Source organism: Lissotriton helveticus, chromosome 2_1, assembly GCF_964261635.1.
Source record: "Lissotriton helveticus chromosome 2_1, aLisHel1.1, whole genome shotgun sequence".
In the NCBI taxonomy this organism is placed as follows: domain Eukaryota; kingdom Metazoa; phylum Chordata; class Amphibia; order Caudata; family Salamandridae; genus Lissotriton; species Lissotriton helveticus.
In genome coordinates, this window is record NC_136059.1 from 1,183,381,938 (window position 1) to 1,183,406,435 (window position 24,498).

Here is a 24,498-nt window from a genome sequence, read left to right on the forward strand (position 1 = left end):
TGGATCTAGTGGCTCCTGTGTCCACCAGAAATGTCGTAGGGCGCCCTGCTACTTCTGCTTCCACATAGGGTCCCCTCTGATCTACCTCTAAGGCTGCCCCAAGGGTGCAGTCTTCTCTTTCCACTCTCTGTCCGGTTAATGGGTCCACATAATAGCACTCTTCCCCTTCCACGAACAGGGGCATTTGTCTATAGGTCTTACCCATACTCCCTACCCGAGGAGGTTGCGGGAACTGGCCTCGGGGAGGAGCCCCCCCTTTGAGCACCTTTCCTTGGTACGGCGTTACCCCTCTTGTAGGTGCGCTTTGGACCTCTTCCTCCTCTATCTCTTGCTCTCCTATCTCTACATTGTAAGGGCACTCGCGTTTCCAATGCCCCAGCTCGTTACACTGGTGGCACCTAGTCGTTTTCTTCAAGGTAGCTATGTCTATTCTGGGTCTAAAGGTGGAACTCTCCTCATTACCCTTGTTCTGACTGTACTGCTTCTTTCCTCCTGTACCTGTCCCTTGCTGCTGTTGCTGTTGTCCCCCTTTCCCTGCTGCCTGCATCTGTACCACCATCAACTTTTCCTTTAGTTTCTTAGCCTTGGAATCTATCTCATCACAGCAGTACCTTGCATATCTCAGTATTTCATCTAGGGGTTTAGTTTGCCAACAAATCGAGTGTTGCTGAATCATTAAACTAATATCCGGTCTCAGTCCCAGAACGAACTTGGACACGAATTGTCCTATGTCTTTTGGGTCCATTACATCCAAGCCGCTATACTGTTTAAACGCCTTCAGCAATCTCTCGTAATATTCGTGAACTGTCTCTTTGGGTTCCTGTCTTGTTCGGTCTATTCTGACCCAATCTATGTCTTGCATTGGCACCTTCTCTTTCAGCCAAGTCATCACTCTCTCGAATTTTGCCATCACAATCTCGGACGGCCCATTAGTCTTGGCATCTCTCTCTGGCTCCGTTGTGGGCCACTCAGCGCTAACCTTGCATGCTGTCCACAGATCGCCAGGTACTACAATGTCAAACAGCGTGTTCAGATCTATCCAAAGGACCTTTGAGATTTTTACAAATCTCTCCACTTGCTTATACCACTCCACTGGGCTCTCACGTAATTTGGGGAAAGAGGTGGTAAAAGCAGCTAAATCTCCCCTACTCCAAGGGACATGTACATAGTTCCCATTTGCAACTTCCCGCAAAGGGTAAGCTTCTATTCCCTGCTGTCCTGGTGTCATACCAATCATGCTTCTCCTGCCGGTCCCTTTCTTGGACCACCTCTCTTCCCACTTATCTAGTGCCCTCCATGTCCTTATTCCAGTAATCAGTTCCCTTATGTGTGTTTTCAGCCCAATCGTTCTCCTCTCATCTAGGTCTCGATCTGAGTAATGTAGCCTGTGGTTACCCTGTAATGCTTTGGTTCTTGACAAGTCCACCATATATTTGCCTGCTAGTTCGACTAACTTCTCATGGACTGCTCTCGCCTTTCGAGTGATGTCCTTTGCCATATACAGTATTTCATCCTGTTCATACATTTCCATTCTTTCTAAAGGCAGGGTACCATCTACCATGTCATCCAGATCTGACCTTAAGCTGGAGACATCAAGTCTCTTGGCTTTTATCTCAGCTCGCAATATGTCTTTCGAAGGGGGCTCGCTGGTCTCCCTACCATCCCAACTTCGAGCTCTGCGTTTGGGCTCAGGAGAGTTAATGGGCGGCCTCCCTTGCTCCCATCTCTCCAGGTCCCATGCTCGGCCATCCGATCTTGGAAGGTGATGGAACACGGGCCTGTTACCCCTATTCTGGCTCTGCCCATTCTCTTCTTCTTCTCTCCTCTCACTGCACACCTCTCTGTTATTTTCCCTCTGGTCGCTACTCTTCCTTTGCCTCGTATCGCTCAGTATCCGATACGATCCTTCCTGGTTCCCCATATTCCCTGGGCTGCGCTCATTTCTGTCATCACAGGGACTATGGTGCGTCCTCTCACAACTCCCATTCAGTTCTCTGGTACCAGGTACACAGTGTGGACACTTAAAGCTGTTTCTGTACTCTTGTGCTCTCTTCTCCCCTTCACTGAGTATTGGGCGCGCCACCCCTTCACTCCCGGGGCCCCCGTTTTCCAGGTCTGTTCTACCTCCACTCCGGGCCCAATGGGTGACTCCCCTACTCCCTCTACAGTCCCACTCCGGGCTACTCTCCCCAGCCCCGCAGTGAGTCCGTGCTCTGCTGTCCTGACTTTCTCTTTCAGCTTCCGCAGCATTGATGCACTTTTGGGCCTTCACTGCCTCATCCCACTGCTTCATGTACTCATTTAGCTCTTGAAAGGATTTTCGTCCCGATCCCCTCAGATCCATTGGCCATCTAGGGCCCCCAGGATCTCCTCCTGGGTCCCCTGCTGTGTGCATCGGGGTGCTCCACTCTCTGGGTATCGGCATCTGACTTGGGGAATTAGTGGTATCGTTCCTCCTTGCCTCCTCTGCTCTTTCTCTGTCTTTCCGTTTCCGTTCTTCCCCTTTTGCTCTCTCTTGGTCATATATCGATATTATAGGACCTATGGTAACAGGTACCTGTAGTGCATCTGGTAATGGGTAGGATGTGGCGCTTTCCGTTTCCGGCGCTCTTTGTACCACAAACCTACCGACTACCTGTTGCACCTGACTAGGCTGGAACAACTCTTTCTTTGGCTCAGGATCCCACTCTGAACTGGGAAGCGGTCTATGCTCTCCTGCATTGCCCCCCTTTGCTCCTTCAGTATTCTCGACCTCTCCCCCTGCTCTATTATACGGGGGTGGCCTGTCTGTCAGTAATCTGTTTATCAGGCTGTCCTCTGTTTCGCTCTCATCATCTTCTTCCAGGGGACTTTTATTTACTGGCGCCTCTAACACTGGGTACAGTTTATTTATTTCCAAATTATGCACTCTCCATCTTTTAGCATCCGCATCCCACCTGGCATCCTGCACTGCCCTTACCGAGCGTTTCACCCTTTCTTGTCGTCTGTTCATATTCTTTTCATGCGCTGCCCTAATCCATGCTTCAAGAGCTTCAAACTGGGTTGGTCTAGGCAAGGGTCTCTTTGAGGTCATGACTGATTTCAATCTATGTAACACCTCTAATCTGAACGTCCCGTACTTCGGGAACGTCAGTTCCTCATTTCCTTCAGTAATCTTACTCCACTCTGATATCCAAAGGATCGTATGCAACCCAACATTTACTGCCATATAACGAGCTGGCGTACCCTCCGGCGGGGCTTCTTCCCCTTCATACGATCCCCGCTTCTCTTTTTTAAACAGCGCTTTCAACCATTTAAAACACTTCATAATTATGCGCACAAAATCCAGCCTCGCTACTCTGTTTACTTCCTGATGACAATCCACCAATCCTGTCGCGGCTTTGCTAGCTTGGCCTATCACAGCGCGGTCTTTCTCCTGTCGGCCAATCACGTCGCGACCCTGTCTGACGTGTTCGCTAGCTGGCCTATCACAGCGCGGTCTTTCTCCGGTCAGCCAATCACTGCGCGACACCACCTGACGTCACTTTTCTCCGCTTCGCAGCAGCACCCCTCCTTTCTCAACTCGTCTCCCGGTTATGCATGCGTCCCATTCATACACCGAAAAATGACTACTTCCGACCAAGCGGTCACTTCTCTCGACTGTACGTCCACAGTCTATCTGTAATTGTCAACACAACTGACGAGATGTCTATCGTCTCTCTGATAGGTTGCTTACACACACAGTAACTTCCGACCAGCGTCCGTTACTCACGCACTCACTCTTACGTTCCCCCTATCTCGGTCTCTCGGGTGATCAATGGTACCTCATGACCCCCTTCACACTAGTTGACAATTACTCTGGGTGTCCGATACACCCGAACCACTTAAGCTCTCCTTGAACTTAAGATTTCCACCGGTTGCGCGCGCTCACAACCTGTTCCACAGTCACTCTACAGACATTCAACTCCGCCAGACATTACAACATAGATACAATACAAAACACCGCAATCTAACACGCATAACCCTTTATACTCACTCTCGACCGATACTGCTGCTTTTTCTGTCTCACGTCATCCAGATCTTCATCTGCGGGCTGTTCTTCCGATCATCGATTTCTAGGGGCCTTGGGGTAAGCTAACCTGGCCTAGGTCACCGTCCTCAAGAAGGCAACCATCCTCTATAGCTACCAACTGAAAGGGCGAGATTTTTTTGATCGATACCTTATATCTATTGATCCAAACCTCGATCTGGTCGACTGAACCTTTATTGCCTGTCTAGGAGGAAAACAGTACACCCATTTCCAAGCCAGTTCACCCAAGAAAGGACTCTACTCTCAAAGATCACGGACAACTTCTAGTTTTCAAAAGTTTATTGTAAAGATATAATGAGCTGCAAATACAGGCATCTCAGAATGAGATTCACGAGATACACAGGTCCAATTACATACATGTGCTCTCGAAAAGCCCTCAGACGAGCAACAGAAATCACTAACACAAGTTCTAAGAATAGTAAAGCTATCAGCATAGACGCATATCTCTCCTTCATTTAGGTTGGAGGAAAACAAACACAGGTTAGGCGTCCCTACCCTGTTCTAGATGGTATCCCTACTTAACCAAATCCCAACCTAACAAAGGTGTCAGCAGTGAATGACCCCCAAGGGAAGTCACCCACTCTAAGTCTCTTGGTGAAAACCTATAGTTCTCCAGTCATGACCCCTCACTGCCTACCCATCCGCTCTCTAAAGGGTCCTCAGGTCTCTGCTCTAACTCCACCCAGGGGTGCTGTCCCTAATACAAAACAGTCAACAACATTTGAGACGCCCCTTGCGAAACGCCTCTCACGTGGTGCAACTTCAGGCTTTTTCCATGATGCTTTGTACTGGGCCTCAGACGTTAGAGTTGACCTTGCTTCTCAGACTCTTCTCCGGCCCGCTGATACCCCTTAAACATTCCAGAACCCTCCTCCATGTCTGGGCCGTCTACTGAACAGACCTCTATTCATTCATTTATAATTGGATCCCCCCTTTCCTGTTGCAGACAGATATCTGCCGCCAAGAACCCAACTCTCATATACTTCTAAAAAGGCTTGCAACATTTCTCAGCCCAGACATGTACGTGTAAATCAACGTTAAAACATTTCAGGCCTACAATATTTCTCATTATGATTATAACATTCAACTTCTTCATTTAATTAAAGCATGTTAATACTCTTATTCTATTATTAAGTAAACATTTCTATAAATCATGGTCTATTAATGCAATGACCAAAAACGTTAATATAATCTGTGTCGTGAAAAGAACCTTCTTCCCTTTCCCTCCAGCTCTGGCTCTGAGGCCTACCACGTTCCGCTTTTAACCACATACCATCTTATGCTTTAGCAGCTTCACGACATGGATTCAAAAATAATCACGTCTAATAAAGTCACATAATGTCACACATTTCTGTATTAGTTCCACTTCTATTAAATCTCTACATTAGCTATACATTTTTGATATATTTGCAGATACTATTAGCACTCATGGCATTTCTCTTCATGATTTGTGCTTACTACAGGTAAGTGTGATGTACTCATACATTTAAATCAGTTTGCGCTCTCTCACCCCCCTCTTGCAACGCATCTGCCACGCCCGTCATCAGCTCTGCCGGCCTGTTTTCCCCTGTCCCCAGCTGCGGCCCTCCTGCGTCCCTTCAGCCGCCCACATACCCCCGTGTGGTTGGTGGAGTAGGGGGGCTGGACACATACACAATAAGCCCCCGAAGCCTGAAGACAGGGGACTCCATTACAGACAGCGAGGCTCCATTACAGCCAGCTCATCCTACAGGCATCTGAGCACGGTGAGCATTCTCCCCTTGCTGCTCCACTCCATTCACCTGCATCTTTTCTTCGCCACCAGCTCCCAGCCTCAGTCTCAGTACTAGTATTAGTATCTGCACCTGGCTCTGACAAGCTCTGTACCCGGGTAAATATTGTGATCATTGTAATCCACCCTGTAGCCCCCGTACTCAGCTTTTAGCACTCCGGGCGGGGCAAGGCTAAATCCTTAGCCATGGCGACCCACAGAAGCGGCCAGTATCAGAGCAGTACCAGGCCGTAGTGGGTTGCGCTCACCACATCACTACATCAGAGGATCTATGGACCAAAGAAAAAACCTTCACAAGAGCTCCAAAAAAACGAAATCAAATCAATAATGCTTGCTTCATGTATTGTGGATGAAGCTTTATCAAACTACTGTGTTGTTGAACATCGAACTTGGACTGAATCACATCCCTTAACTGAAGTCTAAGGATTAAAAATATACTAGAACACTTACGAATTTGAGACTAGTATTAATAATTGATTACTTTAAGTGTGATCTGAGAGGATTTGCATTGTAAGATTTGTTATCTTCTTTAAAAGGATTGTTGGGGTGGAATTGGCAACCGACCCTTCCTCACCTAGTAGCATCACCATTAATTAGCTTGCTACTTCCACTGTGGAAAAGGGGCGACGAACATGTAATCTGTCGGCTTTGCAAACAACAAAAGGAGGACATAATACACAAATTGTGCCTGTGCTTCTCCCTCCTAGAAGTCAGAAGGGCCTTGATACGCAGGAGTTGGATTGATAATGGCACAAGATCCTGCAGGGAAGCAGTCCTGGCTTGCTTTGATCCATCTAACATCACATTGAACTGCACTTTAGTGAAATATATAAACTATTACTTGAAAAAGTTTGAGCCCTTGGACCATGTGGAAGTGCGGTGATGGGGACAAAATGTTCAATGCAACCAGGATTGAACTTTCTAACCCTCACATTAATCGAATATGCTCTTTCTACATAGATTCCCCATGGCTAAGGAGTCCAGGCACCTAGACGGTGTACCTACTTCTGTTGAGGTGATATGGGTTGAGCCCTGGAGTGCTCCTAAATATTGTCCCTGTTTTAAAGACCTAAAGTTTTAAAGTTATACATTGTAAAGTTTTAAAATCCAGAGTCTGGCATAAGCCCATCCTAACCTACAACCATTGGAACTTATGGCACTACTTTTCAGCCACCTCCTCTGCATTGGTGCTACTAGTTTGGCCCCATCTACTCCCTAATGCAGGCATTGCATAAAGAATCACCACTGTTATAGAAATAGGAAATTCCAGAAATAAGGTCGCCCTTAGTTAAAAGGTTTTTACTTTTCATATGCTTTAAATGTGTTTCATATTAAGAGCTGCTTATGAAATATATAAACATTTGTGCTACAATGCTATGTTTCTCATTGTGCAAAGGTCTTTATTAATCATGCAATAAATACATTAATATTATCAGTATCAGAGTGTTCCTGAGTGTATAAGTAGGTGTATCAGTGTGTGACTGGGTACATCAGTGGATGAATCAGTGTGTCACTAGGTATGTCAGAGGTTTTATCAGTGTAAGCCTGGGTCTGACAGTGGCTGAATAAGTATGTCCCTTGGTGTGTCAGTGGCTGCATTGGACGGTGAATGAATGTATCAGTCTCTGTGTAGGTTTATCAGTGTATGACTGGGTATGAGAGTAGCTGTATTGATGTATGTGTTTGGGTGTGTCAGTAGTGGTATCTGTATGACTGGGTGCATGAGTCACCATATCTGTGTGTGACTTGGCATAAGAGTGACTGTATGAGTGTGTGACTTACTGTATGGGATTTTGAGTGGATGTTTGAGTGTGTGAATGGGTGTGTCAGTACCAGTGTAAATGACTCTATAGGTGTGTGACTTCATGCATGACAACCTGCATGAGTGTGTTTGTGACCTATAACTAAAGTTACTAATATACATATTGTTAACTTTACAAATATATTTTATTAACACATTACAAAACAATTTTAACCAAAAAATAAACAAATGAACATAAATAACTTAGTTAAATATTCACAAACACACTGTTGTGCCAAGTACTTCAGAAAGCACAAAATAAAGAGATATTTTGAAGCATCGTACAATACCACCAAGAGAAAAAAAACGTTACAGATAAATACCTCTACTACAAAGCTGGCAGCAAGCAGTTATACAGGGGCACTACAAAACGTTATTTACATGGGAGAGATTCCATGTGGAAAATCTGAAAAACAATTCCAGAAAGGGGCCACAGCTAAATATTAAGGGACAAACTAGGTGCAGAAGGATATCCCACATGTACAGAATCCTTGGTAGAAACACCATCAGCTGCAATCATTTTAGTCCCACCAATAATAAGACCTAATTAATGATTGTCCAGTCAGCACGTTTTCTTTAGAAAAAAGAGAAGTACATTTATTACACACACTACCAAATATCACACAATCATTTACAAATATGTACATTGGCAGATGCAACATACCATAGAAGACATTGTGTAATCACTAATGACCCCCTAAATGGGTCACCCAAACATGTCAAGTGAATTTGATAATTTTGTTTAGAAATAAAACACATTAAGATACCTTTAGCAAGAATCATTGTCATTACTGCAGTGATCAACAAAGCATTATGAATCATTATAGTGAACCAAAACCATATGTGCAATCATTATAGTGAACCAATAAAGCATGTATGTGGGCCAAGCTCCAATTTAAACAATCAGCACCTAGAGGGCATCACATTGAAATTTGGAATTTAATACCAAGCTGCAATATGAACAAACAGCCCCTAGAGGGCATCACAATGAAATAACATTGCATTGATTTGCAACCAAACAAACAGCCCCTAGAGGGCATAATAACATCAACATTATATTTATGCACTTTTAGGCTTTCCAGTCCCTCATGAATGTCATCCTACACATGGCTCCTTGAGAGTGTAACACTCCTGGCTGCAGAGTAAGTGCTCCAGCCATTGGAATGCTTGAAAATGTGAAGGAAATCCAGGAGAGGTGAACATAGCATAACTGTGTCTGTCAGTAGGTTCATGAATCTCTGAGTGGGTTGGTGAGTCGATGCTTAAGTGTGTGAGTGGGTCTGTGAGTGTGTGTGTGTACAAGTGGGTCTGGCATTGGGTGCGCAGGACAAAAAAGTTGGGGGGCAAACAGGAGCAGGTCCTCAAACTAGCTCCCCATGTGATGGTCTTCCTGCCCAGCTTGCCTGAAGTTCGCTACTCTCTACTGCCTTTGGTTTTGTGCCTCCTCTGCTCATTTTCTCTTCGATTTTCTCCCTCTTCTCTGATTGCTCCTGCCCTATATGTTGTCTCTTTCTGCTTGTTCTGCCCATTATTTTGCCATTATTCTACCTCTTGCTGCTTGTTTCTGACCTCTATTTTGACTCTTTCTGCTCATTCTTCCTGTTATTTTGCCTCTTTCTGCTTACTCCTGAACTTTATTTTTCCTTCTCCTGCTTGTTTCTGACCTTTATTCTGCCATCTTTTGCTGGTTTCTGACACTTATTCAGTCTCTTCTCCCTTCTGACCTTTTTTCTGCCTCTTTCTGCTGCTATCTAATACATTTTTTTGCCTCTCTCTCCTCATTTCTCATCATTTTTTTGCTTCTTCCTGTTGGTTTCTGACCTCTATTTTGCCTCTTTCTGCTCTTTTCGCACCTTTATTCAACCTCTTTCTCATCGTTTTTGGCCTTTTTCAGCTTGTTTCTGACCATTATTCTGTCTCTTTCTACTGGATTCCCTCCTTCATCATGCTTCTTTCTCCTTCTTCCCGGCCATTATTCTGCCTCTTGCTGCTCGTTTCTGACCTCAATTTTTCCACTTTCTGCTTATGTTGCCTATTATTTTGCTTCTTTCTGCTAAATCCTGATCTTTAATTTTCCTCTTTTTGCTCGTTTCTGACCTTAATTCTGCCTTTTTCTGTTCATTTTTTAACCTTTATTCGGCCTCTCTACTAGTTTCTTGCCTTTATTTTGCTTCTTTCTGCTCGTTGCTGACCTTTATCTTGCCTCTTTCTACTCATTTCTCACCTTTATTTTTGCCTCTCCCTATTGGGTTCTGACCTCTATTTTGTGTCTTTCTGCTTGCTTCTGATCTTTATTCTGCCTCTTTCTGCTTGTTTCTGACCTCTATCTTGCCTCTTTTTGCTAGTTTCTCACTTTAATTCTGCCTCTTTCTCCTTGTTTCTCACCTTTATTTTGCTCAAAAGGAACAGCTATGTCTCGGTAGTGGGCCGTGTGGCCCCCTCCGTTAATTTTTAAGAGACTGCCCCGGGGGGGGGGGGGGGTATGATGGTCCCTGGAGCCAAAAACAGCCCAAGAAGAGAGCCATGTGGGCCCTCCCCCATTGTTCATATTGCCTTGTGGAGGTCCCTGGGATCTGGGGGTGGGGTCTGTGGGAAGTCCATTAGGTGTTTTTTAGTCGCAGGTAGGTGCTGGTCCCCCGTGCTTGGAGAGGTCCATGCAGCTCCCCATCAATCTTCCAGTAGCCCAATGGAGGTGGTGGTCCACAGGCCTTCTGGAGCCCATAGAGGGGGAGTCACCCTACTCCTTGTTTTAAATAAATAAAACCCTGGAAAACCCTGGGGGAGGTGGTGGTCCTCAGGGCTCCATTAGATACATTGTGTGCCACCCCCTCTTTTAAACAATGCTCCTACGACCTTGCCCATGTGGGGGATTTTCCACAAACAAGCATAGAGCCTGCATTTGGTTTGTACAAAATTTCCACCAGAGTCGTGGATCCACAGTAAATTTCGGCAAAAAATAAGAAAATAAAAAAAGGTTTTTGCCCTGACAGGGTCAGATCTAAGAGGTCAGGGTATTCCTATCCTGGTCCCTTTTCTTTTTTTTCACCTTTTATCAGGGACTCAGCTGAAGCTGAGTTGCAAGATGGCTGTTAGCACTTCCTGGTTGAAGTATTTGCAGCAAATCAAATCTCCAACGGAGATCGTGAGGGTTTGCGGAGCCTTCACATCCCTAGATATCCACATTTGTTGTTTCCTTAATATCATCCAAACTACTGAACAGATTTGCACCAATTTATGAACAGGTCGCTTTCTGGACCAACAGCTATCTTCCTGGCAAATTTGGTGCAATTCCATTCAGCGTTTTGGGCTGTAGTCTTGTCTAAAATTCCTATGGGAATTAACATGGGAAACACACTTTTTTTAACCCCCTTTTTCTTACCCTCCCCTTTACGGGCACCCGTAAAACTTTCCATGCTCAACTAGAATCACCAGCACACTTTTATGGGAACATTTTGTGAAGATTCATCAAACGGCACAAAAAATATTTACCAATCACAAAACACTTTTTCTATGGAAATATGGTCCTAATCATAACTACATCCGACAATGTCTCAGCAATCTAGCTAACGGTGACTCACTTTCTGGCAACAATAGGGGTACTTGGCCCCCAACGACCCTCATCAGCCAAAGGGACTTTATCCTTGAACCAACAGTGCGCCAGGAAGCCCCTTTGCAGAGTGGTTGAGAAAGGAGGTGGGCCTCCAATGATGTCTCAGCAGTCCCACTGTGGGGACTTACTTATCGCAACAATAGGGGTTTTTGGCCCCCAACAACCTACACCAGCCAAGTGGACTTCATTCCCCAGCTAGTAGTGTGCCAGGAAGCCCCTTTGCAGAGTGGTTGAGAAAAGGGACGGGGTCTTCAATGATGTCACAGCAATCTAGCTGTTGGGGACTTGCTTGTGACAACAATAGGAGTTCTTGGCACCCAACGACCCTCAGCAGACAAAGGGACTTCATCCCAAAACCAGTAGTGCACCAGGATGACCCTTTGCAGAGCAATTGAGAAAGGGGCCGGGGCCTCGGACGACATCTCGCAAATCCGGCTGTGTGGGACTTACCTTTGGCAACGATAGGGGTTCTTAGACTCCTACAACCCTCAGCAGCCAAAGGAGCTTAATTAGGGGTGGCCGAGCAGAATTCTGCAGAGTAAAACTCCACGAGCTCCACCCAGGCCTAATGTTGGGTTGAGATCTGGTTGACTGCCAACACTTCAACCAGGAAGTGTTGGCAGCCATCTTGGGACTCGGCTTCAGCAGAGTCCCTGAAAAAACATAAAAAAAATAAAAATAAAAGTGGGTCATAACAGAGTTCCAATGAATCGAGCAGACTCCAGAGTTTGGTGTGAGGTTTTCGCCATGGGGATGAATGTAGAACGTCATTGTCCAAGCCTCTCAGGGAAGCCAGCCATTCCTGCCAATGCGCAAAGGAGACGTCAGAAGCGCTCTTCCACTTACTCAGGATAATTTTGCACGCTAGTGTGAGCATAAGGTCAAGGAGGTGTCTGTCATGTTTCCTAGGAATATTCGGGTCAATCGCTCCTAGTAGAATATATGTGAGTTCCCTGGGCGGACGGAAGTAGAAGGTGTGTTGGATATAGGCAAAGACCTTGTCTGCACTGCCAAAAATCCAACACGCCACTTCCTGGACGCTGCTGCTATATTGGGCATTACTCCCGATATGCATGACGTATGCCCGGGTACAAGCAGTTTCTTCAAACCTTATTGCTGCTGCTAGATCTCTCTAGTACTCTTCCCTTCTCTCTGTCTAACCTCTTACCCTCTTCTTCCCTCTTTGTCCTCTTTGTCTTTTTAGTTACTCCCGCTCCATGAGACAGAGATTATATGTATGGATATCTGGGACAACGCTATCTCTGCTCCACAAGTATATGGATCAATTGTGTATTTCCCACGAGTGTAATATGTCATTATCATCTTATTATTTCCTGTTGACTGCACTAACTGTATTTATCCATGCATTGCTCAGTGTATCTCTCCTGCGAGCTCATTACTGTATGATTGCCTTTTATTTCTTTGTAATCTTATGTTTTGAAATGTAATAAAAAAGATTTGAAATAAAAAAAAATACAAAAAAAAAAAAGTGGGCAGGTTAGGAATACATTGACCCGTTGGTCCTGGGGTCCCAGACGGACCCCACCTCAGCAGAAAAGCATTTTTTTAAAATTTTAGACGGAAATTGCAGTGGATCTGCGACTCCAGTGAAAATGTAAAAACAAAAACACAAGTGTGTGCTCCTTCATTTTTTGTTTAAAAGCCACCAGGTGAACCAGGTCCTGTGGGCATTATTTGAGAAAAGGAGAGGGGTCACTGAGCCCCCCTCCTGAGCTTCCTAGAAAGCGGAGAACACCACGTCCACGGAGCGTTATATTTTAAAATGAAGAGAGCCATGCAAATCCCCCTCCTGAGCTTCCTAGAAGCCTCGGGGACAATCACCTCCCTGGGACTACAAAAAAAACAGTAATGGGGGCCGCATGGACCCTTGGACCCAAGGGGACACAACCTCCCCGGGGCCATGTATGCAATAACGAGAGTGGGGCTGTGGCCTCCCTCCTGGGCCATATAGCTCCGGGGAACACCACCTCCCCATGACAGCTCCAGCCAAGCAAAACCAAACACTCCAGTTCCAGTAAGCGGGAACTGTCAAAATGCTCCTGCTTGCTGGAAGCAGCTTTCTCTCTTCCCCTGTCCGTAGACATGTGGTCAGAGAAAGAGGTGAAACTATTGCTCTCACACGCAAGGAGATGCATTTCAAGCACCAGGCATTTACCCAGCGAGGTAGCACTTACACAGCTGAAAGTAAATCCGTTGGGCAGGCATTTAGTGCCTAACTGTGGACTCTTCTTGGATAAATTGGCAGGTGCCTTCCATTCTGACTCTGATGCTCATTTCACAAAAATTAAACTTCACCAGGAAGCACTTACAAATATAAATATGGTTGGTGCCCCAGCTGAAGTTCCACTTCTGTAAAGCACAAATAATCCTAGCTTCTTGGGGTTGGCAAAGACAAAGCAAGCGTGTTTACTCTGCAATTCCACTTTGAAAAATCATCTGAAATCCTGGATGGAGGTGAATGTGCCATTAATGTACCAGGATACAATCTTTTCTGTAGTGACTGTGACAAGTGGGTTCTTTCTGTCGTCTCCTGGTGAGAGCAGAGTCCATGGTTCTCTCTTTTAAATACCCTAGGTAATCAAATGTCGCAAATCCATAGCACCACTCACACAGCGCATACAGTCATTCACACACTTACTCTCCAATATAGCCACTCACACACCTACTCACTCAAACAGCCACTCACACACCCATACAGCCCCTTATACACCCAGTCACTCACTCATTCAGCTATTCAGATACCCACTCACTCACTCATAGTCACCCATACACCCACTCACCAGTCGCTCACACACCCACTCCCTCACCCATACAGCCACTGACAACCTTGCACACTCACCAGTACAGCCACTCACACAGCCACTCACTCATCCACACAGCTACTCCCACTCACTCATCCACACAGCTACTCACACACCCACGTCTACACCCATATAGCCACTCACACACCCATACAACCAATCAGACACCCACCCACACATGGACATACACACAGTCACACAGCCACTCACATAATATATGATAGGAGTAGTATCACTCATTAGTAGTACACCTAGTATATTAATTTAACTTTCGTAGTAGCTCAGTTTATATGTTTACCAATCGTTTTCTCTTAGAAAATACTTACACTCACTTGATGATATCATCAGTGATGTGATTTGAGATGTCTTCAGTGACGTCATCAGTGATGTCACTGGCCATGTCATGAGTAATGTAGTGTGTGACGTCATAAACAGTGCATTTCAGGGGCGTATGGTATAGTTAGCTAAGGTAACTATACCTGCTGAATTTCTATGGGTTTGTGTGAGTGAAATCTCAGCCTGACTATAACATCCCTGTAAGCTTTGTTTTTTTCAGTGAATAAATTTGCATGTTTTGGTAATGCAGTTTCAGTGGTGGGCGATGTGTGGTGATTGACCTTCTCCAAGTATGAGCTGGAGTACATTTGCAACTTTTTGGGGACCATTTTGGCTGTAGTAACTGTTAAAGTGCAGTTTGATAACAGCAATGGACTTACTATTTTGCTGGTGGGTGTTTTTTCCTCTTTAACCCTCCCTTAACTCTTCCTTTTAGTATTAAGTATGACCCAATTCCAGCTCAGTCCCACATTTACTACTAAAATGTAGGCTTATGTATGGGATGATCTCCCAAATCAGGACAGAGATTACCACTTAGAAAAGTTAGGAGAAGTTGAGGTCCCTAATGTAGTTCTGTGAATAGAATTTTGCAGTTTGCGAGCAGTAATAATTTAGAACTACTTGAGGCCAGATGTAGGTAAACGTGAAATACCGATTCTTTAATACTGAATTTTATCGATTTGGTATTAAGGAATCGGTATCTCCAATGTACGTAAACATTCGGTAAAATCTACTGTTTCTGTAAAAATCGGTAAAAAATACCGAATCGGAAGCAATCGGTAAAAAAAAATACCGAAACACCAATACCGATTTGTCATTACCGAATCCATTACCGAATCAGTAAATACCGATTCGGTAATTCAAAAATTCGGTTTTTAATGAATCAGCCAATCCTCTGCATCCCAATCACCTCCCAAACAGGAAGTGGCCAGACCCAGGCAGCTGCACTGAACCTGGAGCTGACTGTGAGGCAGGTAGCTGAGCTGAGGATCCAGAAGCAACAGAGCCTCTCATCTTCAAATCAAAAACAACAAACCTTGAAAATGGCAAGCCAGGAGAGAGAGAAGGAGGGATCAGAAAGAAAAAGGAAGCTGAAGTTCAGTGAGAAGGAGCTGGAGGTACTAATCCAAGACGTGAGCAAGGACCATGAGAAGCTTTTTGGAAAGCAGTTCCTCCATGTGCCTGAGTCTCAGAAGAGACAGATCTGGCTTGAGATCCAGAGCAAAATCAGTTCAATTGGGGTCACCCAGCACTCCATAGAGGACATCAAGAAAAGGTGGTACGACCTCAGGAAGACGGCGAAGGCAAGGATGGCTGAGAGGCAGAGGCAGGCCAGCAAAACTGGTGGAGGGAAGAACACAGCACCTGCACCAACATCACTGGAAGTCATGGTAGAGTTCACCCTCCAGCCGGAGAGTGTGAGTGGCGTGGGAGACGCAGACAGCTCTGCCAGAACTGCCAGGAAAAAAGGTAAGATGCATGCCCAGCATGCTGTGCTTCCCCCTCCCCAACCCCAATCCCCATAGAGGCATAGGGGCTCCCACTCCACTCCATGTTTTACTCATTACCTGCAATACATTGTGGGAGATGTAGTCTTAGGGAACAGATGTATAGGACAGTCAGCCTAGCAAACCCAATAGCATGTGAAAGAAATTAGCAAGCAGAGGACAGTCAGTGTGATTGGTAGGCATGATGTTTAATGCCATGCATATGCAGCCAGAGAAGGGAGTATATCTACATTCTGTCGTTACAGGTGAGACATCTTGCAGTGCAGCAGAGGGGAGCAGAGCGAAGGCACCCAGGCCAGAGGGGAGGCAACAGGAGGATGAGAGTTTGCATGCACGGCACACAACCACCGCACCACCACCAACAACTTCTCCTTCCCCACCATCACCACAGCACCAGACAACGCCACCATCTCCCCCAACTCTATCCCCAATGCCACAATCACCACCACCACCACAGTCAGGCAGGAGGCATGCTGTGGCCACCCTCCAGCAGATGGAGGAGTCGGGAGAGGAGGGCACAGGGGGCCAACAGTCTCCAGTCGATGAGGACGGCAACATGGAGAGGGCTGAGACACCATCAGAGCGTGCCCACACATCCTCAAGACGCCGCAGGGCAAGGCCAGCCAGTCCTCAAGTCTCGGAACAGGGTGAAAGTGTCTTCGCTGGACTGGAAGGCAACATGCTTAAGGTCCAATGCCTGCAATGGAGAGAGATGCGGTCATTGCATAGAGAGATGTCTCACATGAACAAGCACATGCACCGAATTGAAAAGGGCATAAGTGCAATGGGCAACAACATGTCTGAGGGCATGAGAGACATTGCGACGTCTGTGAGCATGCTCTGCAGCCAATTGGAGCAGGACCGTCTTTGTAGGCGCAGAGAGAGGCAGAGACTTAAGGCCTATACCAAGGCGGTGAACCGGCTTTCCACTGCTACCTCCCTAATGTGCAGACGGTCAATAGCCATGCAGGAGGAGATGGCACATTGTAGTAGGGATGTGGCTAAGGGGGTGGTGTTAATGACCTCTGCACTGGAACTGCTGCAGAATGAGAAGGTGGCCACTATATAAGTGGGGGGCACAGTGAGGAGGCTACTAGCCGTGGTAGCATTACGCCCTCCCCCACCAAGGGCAGGAGGCGCAGCGAACACCACAGCTCTGCCCAAGAACATACAGGCAGTACAGACAGTGGGGCCAGGGAACGTGGAAATGCAGCACGTGGGCGCAGGAAATAGATCCAACTAGGATTTGGGACTAATTTGATGGGTGATGTAACCCATGTCTGTATGGACACTGATTTTGATCCTGGTGGTGTGCTAATTAAACACCATCACACAAATACAGTAACTGGCTCTGTCTCCTTACTCACTCAGAAATAGTTGCATGTTATCTCAGCCAGTCTGTGTCTCCCATCCTGTTCTGCTGCCACACCAGCTGCGCAGGGCTCTGCCTGGGGATTGTCCTTGCCCTCGTCCTCAGAGTCAGTTAGTTCCATTGCTGTTCCTTTTTTTATGGCAAGGTTATGTAGCATTGCATATGTTGCTCTTATTTTGCAACATTTGATGGGGCTGTACTGACATGCACCTCCAATTTTGTGGAGGCAACGGAACCTGCTTTTTAGTAGTCCAAAGGTGCGCTCCACCACGTTGTGTGTGCCCTTATGTGCCACATTGTATCTCCTCTCCCTTGGGGTGGATGGGTTGAGATATGGGGTGAGTAGGAAAGACCGGAGGGCATATGTGCTGTCACCTAAATGTGAAAGAAAGTGCAATTAATTTGTGTCACCAATAGGTTAATCCAAGGTATACATCAGGGTGTGTGACATTGATTTACCTAGTAGGTAGCCTTCTCCGAATTCACCAGCAGACAGACGTGTGTAGATGCCACTGTTCCTGAATATGTAGGAGTCGTGGGTACTCCCGGGGAATTTGGCAACAATGTCAGTGATGATGAAGTTTTCATCACATATCGCCTGCTCGTTTATGGAGTGAGTGGATTTGCGGTTGTGGTAAATGTATTCTGTTGCTGCTGGTGGGCAGATTGGTATGTGGGTTCCATCGATACAGCCAATTACGTGTGGGAACTGTGCCTTTTGGTAGAAATCCAGCTTGGTCTTCTGCAGCTCCGCCTGGGTGCTGGGGAAGGTTATGTAATGATTCAATCTGTCCATCATGGCGTCCAGGAAGGTGTTGAAAAAATGGGATAGGCAGCTCTGTGACACACCCCCCACTGCGGCTATCACACCCTGGTAACCTCCTGATGCCAGGAGGTGTAGGCAACAGAGCACCTGTACATGGGTGGATATTGCGTGTGCCCTTGGTGTCTGATGCTCAAGATATGGTTTCAGGTCCCGTATCAGGTCAAGGATAGTGTGTGGGTGTAGCCTGTACCTGTCATGGATTTCAGGCTCAGTCAATTGGAACAGTGTGACACGCAGTCTGTACACACGCTCTTCCCGTTTTCAGAACCTCACTCCTGCTGCTCTCAAACGTAGCCATCTTGCTATGAGGTAGAGGCCCACCATTGTGTTCACACTGTTGCATTTTGGGGCTCTTTGTATGCACTGCACCTGATTACCACCTGCTCTGGATCAGTGGTAAATACCGAATCGTTAATACCGAATTTGATCAAATTCGCTGTTACCGAATTTTGCTACATCGCATTTCGGATTTATTACCGATTCATTATTTACCGATTCGGTATTGTTTGTTTCGGTGTTCACCGATTGGTAAATAAGGAATCGGTAACTGTTTCCCTTGGATTTACCGATTCGTTATTACAGAAGGCATTCGGTAAAACGTACATCGCACAGGGCTAAATACCGGTCAGTAAAGCTGAATGTTACCGAATTTCGGCTTTACCAACCGGTATTTGGCCCCCTACATCTGGCCCTAAATGTACTACAAAACACAGTTTGTGAAGAGGCCCGTGTATGTATGGGCTGCTCCAAAAACTTGTCTTCCAGTACAGTACTCATTTCCATTAACAGTTCCCTTCCGGACTTTCTGCAAATTCCATTCCTGGGCCTGCCATCTGGCTGGTCATACAAGAAAAAGGCGTATGCTAGGCTGGCATTCCTTACTGTCCTGCTGTCTTTGAACCCCAGTTTGATTTACGCAAACCATGACCTGGCCTGTTCTCTGCAGCTGCAGAGCTTCCCCATCCGATAACGTCTGCTGGTTGACTTACATGTAAAAATAAGGTAGATTGCCACTTTGGAAGTACCTTTAATTCCAAAGTCCGATGCACATATAATTTACTTTTAAAAACAGACTGCAAAGCAGGGCTGCCTTTAAAAATGAAACCAGCAACACAACAGTACACACTCCAGTGCAAGAAATCTACTGGGCCTCTAAACCACCCTGCACTAATATATACTAGGGACTTATAAGTAGTTTGAATCTGCCTTGCCTTATTATATACTTGGGACTTATAGGGGCCTATCATTGCCAATTGTAATTATATCTCAATTTCCATATACCTTTTTAATCAGAGCACTGACCCTGGGCCTGGTTAGCAGAACCCAGGGAACAGTCAGAGTCAGTTACCACAGTATCAGTCGAAAGAATGGGAGTGATCAGGGCAAAAAAGATGACTTACTCACAAAAGTTTAATCCGGATTTAGCAATATTTTCACAGTGCAGAATACACCCATGTTTCTAAAATAGGCCTGAGGATGTAATTTGCAGTGAGAAAATAGCACTAAATGCTACAGGACATGAACAGCAGTAGGGAGCAGCTGCTCGCTCTCTCTTAGGGCCAGATGTACGACCATTTTTAGCTGTCGCAAATGGAAAATCAGTCAATTTTCGACTGCTAATAAGGGTTAAAGTATGTACAAACCCTATTTTGCAAGTCGATAATCTATTACCGTCTCTCAAAACTGGGTTTGTGAGGTTTTATTAGGAAGGGGCGTGTCAAGGGCGAATTGTGACCAGCCTAATGAATATTCATGAGGCAGGTCATTTTTTACCCCATTGGGAATCGCTAAATGTGTCTGAGATATATTAGTACATTACATTTTGCAAGTTGCAAATTATGAGTCACAAATTTGAGTCGAACAAAATCGCTATTTGAGACTTGCATAACGGAATGGTCATACATCTGGCCCCTAGTTCCTTCTTCCTGTGCTCCTATGGTAGGATTTTTGTCCTAAATTACTCTTAGTTACTCATGCTGCCGTAATCTCGTAATTTTGCATCACAAGAGTAATGCATAAATATTGAAATTACTTCATTTACTCCAACATAATTAAAAATTCGCCAAGACCTTAAAATTTCCTAAGGGAAGTGGATGCATGATGGTTGCGCTGACTACTTAAAGATTACATGGCAGTAATTGTGGTACAAATAATCGGTCAGGGTACACTTTCCATCAACGACACTGTGTCCTCAGTATCTAGGGGGCACTTAAATTATATGTTAAAGCACATGAACTGCTGCAAAAACATAAGTGATGCTTTCTCTGCTCAGTAAGTGCTGTATGTTGAAACCTCAGTAAAACTTCTGGCCCTCCAGTCCTCCAGTGGAGAGCTTGCTTTGGCGATCTGAACTTTAACTACCTTTGGCTTCCAAGTACTGAGCACAGTCAAATGTGTACTCATACCTTGTGACTTGAAGGTCAGACGCCCCCTTTAAACTAGCACATGCTCAACACGTGACTGGATAATATAACATCAGTCAGCCTACCTGCTGGCAAGGGTTGATCTAAAAATATAATTTACAAAAAGTAATGGAAAGAATGCTGGAATTAATCTCACCCACTCATAAAATACTTGGGCCGCATTCCAATTCATCGTTATTTTGCAGACCATGTCACCTTAGTTTGGACCCAGCTTTATGCAAATCAGTCTTGACCCTGCTCCAGTGGTAACAGTCCAACCCAAACTGCCAGGCCAGGTCCTCCCCGACCCAGAAGACACACAACCCAGGACCATTGTTGCTTTTATTCGAGCCCACCAGCCAGGTATAGCTCGGTTTCAATGGCACTGTATGCACCGGACCCATATCTGGGAACATCAGTACCACTTAGGGTGACACTTTATCCCCTTCTACGCTCATGACGAGCTCAGCTCGTCATGAGCGTAACCTGCGCTACGCGGATGACGAGCTGAGCTCGTCACGTAACGCGTTTTTTTTTAAATCGCAGCGCGCAGCGGGAAAACCGCTAGCGCGCATGCGGTTAAAGAGTACAAAAAGTGATGGATAGAATGCTTGAAATAATCTCAGCCACTGGTAATTACTTGGGCCTGCATCCCAGTCCATAGTTATTATCAAAGCCAAATGATAATTAAATGGACAACTAAATGCAAAAAAGACAAATGTAATAAACAAGGGAGTGGATGATAGCGTTAAAGATTACCGAGAGCGCGCAGGCCCATTCCATTGTATATTATAATTCACAGACCGTGCTCTTTACAGCATTGATACTCATTTTGATCACCTTTATCACATGTGTGTATCACATTTCAAAAGGCACAAGCAGGCTTGTCACTAGCACCCACTCCGTTGTTAATTACATGTTTGCTATTTGCATTTTTGGATTTTATTTGTACACTAATTACCATTTGGCTTAGATTATATTTTGCTTGAATTACTCCATTATGGACCATTGTTCATGAACAAAGTTAACAAAGTGGGGCCACACTTATACTACACTCTCTGATTAAAGCACAAAAACCTAACCATAACCTCTTGCGGGTCTAATTCATGAAGAGAGTTACGCACTTGAACTACTCCTGTCGTTAGACTGGACCTTCGGGGCACAAGAAAATGTGGCCCTCGTTCTTAAATATTGAGCAGAGCATGAAACCAGAAGGAATCCTGATCTCATACTTAGGAAATGGGTACAATGGAACTGTAAGTAAGTGAAAAGGTTGTAACTGTGCCTGCAGTGTTGACAATCCTGTCACTGTTCAAGTAGGCTCTCCATGGCAACATTGCTACATACCTATGCAGATTTCCAGAAGGGATTTATTTCCAGATACCGGAGATCGGCCACTCAGACTCAGGCGCGGTTCGTCCTTTGGGGCGTGGGGGCGTAGCCCCCCCTGCCCGAAGCCGCCCGCAGCTCCCTCGGCGTTTTTGAGTTAAGACTGTGACAATCATGTCAATGAATCAACATGGCGTCAGACCGCCGGGCGGGCGTCATGTTGATTGATTGACATGATTGTACAGGCAGCAACACAAGTGCGCATGAGTGGGGACGGAGGGTGAATTTTTACCCGTGCCCACGAATGCGCACTTGTGTTTTTGCGGCGTTGCGCATGCCCATTAGGAGCCCTAATGGGCGTACTGCGGGCGAGAAGGTACCTGTGCCCCTGGCGCCAGGATTGGCCAGGGGCGCTGTGAGCCTGTGACGTGTGGGGAGAAGAGCCCAGAGGTGGCGCGGACCGGGACCGGCAGCAAGGTAAGAGTGTGTGTTTTTCTTTTATTTTAAAGTGTTTGGTGCGAGCGTGCGTGTATGCATGAATGTTTGGTGGAGAGTGTTGTGAATGGATGTGTTTGTGTGTATGCGTGTGTGAATACATTTCTTTGAGTGTTGTGTATGTGGGTCGGCGGGGGTCGCCGCCGGCCTGAGTGGCCTGGGGCCCGCACTCGCAAATCAATTTGCGGCTCACCACTGTAAAATGTCACCAGCCGCCCCTGCTCAGACTCTAATGATTATATACCCACACCAACACAGAAGATATGTTAGTCAGGGCTTGGAAGTCCAAGGCTACAACAACCCTTGTAATAGCTTCTTACAGTGCCAGATTAGAAGATGTATTCAAATTGCACAGACTCCTGAAAACCACATTTATGGTCACTCTTTACCAAACAAGCATTTCTTCTCTCTTTAGTGATTATCCCGCAGAAGATCATTCAGGGTCTCACTCTTTCACCATACACACCGATCTATAGATTCTGAGGCCCTTAGCAGTTGTACTATCCGATGGTGATGTAAGGGCTAAGCCTATCCCACCCGCTAAAAAGAAAAGAATAAGGACACAGGCATGCAACATACATATACTGTCGTGTCCATTACAGTTAAATTACCCGTAAATGTACTGAATCACTAGCCGCTCTGAGGTGGCATTAATCAGCATAAATAGCAAGTAGCTTTAATATTTTTGGGAGTGTTTTGTTCTTAGCCACTGTCCTATGAATTTCAGTTTTAAAGGAATTGGAAGAGGTTACAAACGTCGGATCCATGTTTGAATTTCTTTAAACTAAACACGATTGTTATGTAAACTGAAACTTTCAAATTCACATTTATATATAGGTCCACAAAGTCCTATCAATCACCAGGCATTGTTTTTACATTGCACCTGGATGAGTTGGTCAAGATAATGTTAGAGGTAACTCACAACTTGGTCTGTGCCTTCAAATCCATTACACTGACATCGTTTCCTTTCAGGAAACATAAAATGACGCAGCTGTACTTAGAAGAACAATGGTGCAAAAAAAAAATAGCAATTACAGCGCACCATTGATGATAATTAACACTTTGACAGCCTCAATTCGGGATTCTAAATGTACAGCTCAAGTGGACAAAAGCAAACAGTGGGTTTCCGACAGGCCACCCTAATGTACACACACGCACCTATGAATAAACTAACAGTCCATGAAGAGAGGATAGTAAATCTTCAGAAACTTACGGGTCGGTGTGCCAAGCCTGGCGGATTCTCGACGGCCGTCGGCTCTCTGCAGCTCCCGGTTTGTGGTCTCACAGCCTCTTGCTTGCCAGGCATGGTGCGAGTTTACTGTTTTTTTTTTACGTTTAACCAATTAGGATTTACAACTTTACATGAGTCAGAGGATGGGAGCGCACACACATCTGGGATTGGGATATTTGTTTTTAAGTCAGATGCCGGTCACAACATACGGCGCATAGTTCACTCAGGGACGTAAGTTCGTCACCGCGGCTTTCATACCCACGGCCGGTGTAAATTAGTGAGTCGGAGAGTCGAAGCGACTTTTTTTTTAACATCCCTTCAACCAATTCTGAAAGGGCCCTCGAAATTGTTTTCTACGTCACGTTCACTACTGCATAATACAGAACGGGTAGAAACGGAAGGCATGTTTTTAAGTAAACTGAAAAATCGCCGAGTTCTCACACATTTTCTCACATGTTATTCCCACATTTAACCACAGCCGAAAGCTCACCACAGGTGCAAGTTATTACTGAACGCCTGCTGTCCTCCATCAGCCTTTCTGTGAGCTGACTGAGCTTATCTGTACAGTGTGTAATCGCTCTCTGGGAAAAGCAAGACATAAGCTTAGATTTGTAGTTCAGTTACATTTACACAATTGACGTCATACAGTGCGGTAAGAGTCATTTCTGAATGTAATTTTACCAAGGGAGGAGTTTCCAAGGCTAGTAGCATTCGCAAATGCTGAAATTCCTACAGTGCTACTTTGGCACTCAGAGGAAATTCGCAAAGGGTGAGTATGACTATGCACGTCAAGAGTACTGGGTGGAAGTCTAGGCTCCAGTGCACACACAAAACTAAAATTCTCCAGGTTGTGCAACAACTGTAATGACGGAAGAACATTTCAAATACGGTCTTGAGCGCTGAATAACCTATGGCAATGGTTCTTA

At 45.6% G+C, this 24,498-nt stretch overlaps 1 long non-coding RNA gene across 1 annotated transcript in view; it reads right to left on the reverse strand.

Annotated features, from left to right (window-relative positions):
- LOC144819662 (uncharacterized) overlaps window positions 1-23,604 on the reverse strand; it is a 230,215-nt gene extending 206,611 nt beyond the window's left edge. The window contains exon 1 of the long non-coding RNA XR_013607499.1: window positions 23,555-23,604. This is a non-coding gene — a long non-coding RNA (uncharacterized LOC144819662). The remainder of the gene's footprint in view (window positions 1-23,554) is intronic.
- Window positions 23,605-24,498: the final 894 nt, after the last annotated feature.